The following is a 946-nucleotide window of genomic DNA, read 5'->3' as shown; positions in this document are numbered from 1 at the left end:
GCGATCCGGAGCCTGGTAGAGACTATTTCATTACTGCTGAGCCCCTGTAATGGGATTACTAGCACTTTCACCGATCTAACCATTTACCATCTGAGTACAATGTCTGTGTAGACAGTGTAGTACAGTATTACTTTTCTGCTATAGTGTTATACAGTAGGTCATGTGGAGAAATGAGTGAATGCGAACTCAATCAAATTGTGTCTGATGTAACTTGTAAGTAGTCATGTGTTATTACTGCAACGAGTACCTCAAACATTTTATCATCATGATTGATACGTCATCTTCATTATTAATACATGTACTGTGACAATGTCGTATAGTATGTACATGGGGAGAGAGGGAGCAGCGCGAGTACGAGACGGAAGCAAAATGTTAGTAGTGAAGTGGCCATTGTGAAAACTACGAACATAAAACCACAGTGAGAGTTTTAGTATTTACAGTAGATCATTTCAATATAGCACTCCGCAAGCATCACAAAATTTTGCAGAAAATGTCAATATTTCAAAAGGCCTTTCCTACCCATCACTTGTTTGCTCGCAGGTTGGCTTTGCCAACCTTCGTGTTGGCTTGGTGCCTTCAGGTGCCTTTAGCATCTGTCAGAACTTGCCTCCATAATTCAACAAAAACTCAGAGTCAGAGGCCTACCGCCTACATGTATCTCCAGTAGGGGGTTTGTCTTTTTGTGGGTCAGCCGTAACCAGCGAGACATGACTTGGATGACATAATGTAATAAAATGCTTCATTTACAATCATGAATAAAATCATATTTATAACTAGAGTTCGGCGACCTCATACCTCCATGAAAATTTAGAGCTTTTGTAGATTTCATGCAAATGACTAAGACATTAACATAATTTATGCATGGTGTTGTTCATCATTGACAAACGTACACATGTCACAATTATAAAGTTTCCCATTATTAATCATAAAGCGGTTTTGCAATTTT

At 38.8% G+C, this 946-nt stretch overlaps 1 protein-coding gene and 1 long non-coding RNA gene across 10 annotated transcripts in view; both read left to right on the top strand.

The window, feature by feature from the left end:
* Positions 1 to 946, top strand: part of LOC118409394 (mediator of RNA polymerase II transcription subunit 25-like) — a 56,773-nt gene that overhangs the window by 22,077 nt on the left and 33,750 nt on the right. The window lies entirely within an intron of this gene.
* Positions 1 to 946, top strand: part of LOC118409398 — a 13,617-nt gene that overhangs the window by 11,298 nt on the left and 1,373 nt on the right. The gene's annotated exons all lie outside the window — the stretch shown is intronic.

Source organism: Branchiostoma floridae, chromosome 2 (genome assembly GCF_000003815.2).
Source record: "Branchiostoma floridae strain S238N-H82 chromosome 2, Bfl_VNyyK, whole genome shotgun sequence".
Lineage (NCBI taxonomy): Eukaryota > Metazoa > Chordata > Leptocardii > Amphioxiformes > Branchiostomatidae > Branchiostoma > Branchiostoma floridae.
This window is presented reverse-complemented; position numbering and strand designations above follow the sequence as displayed.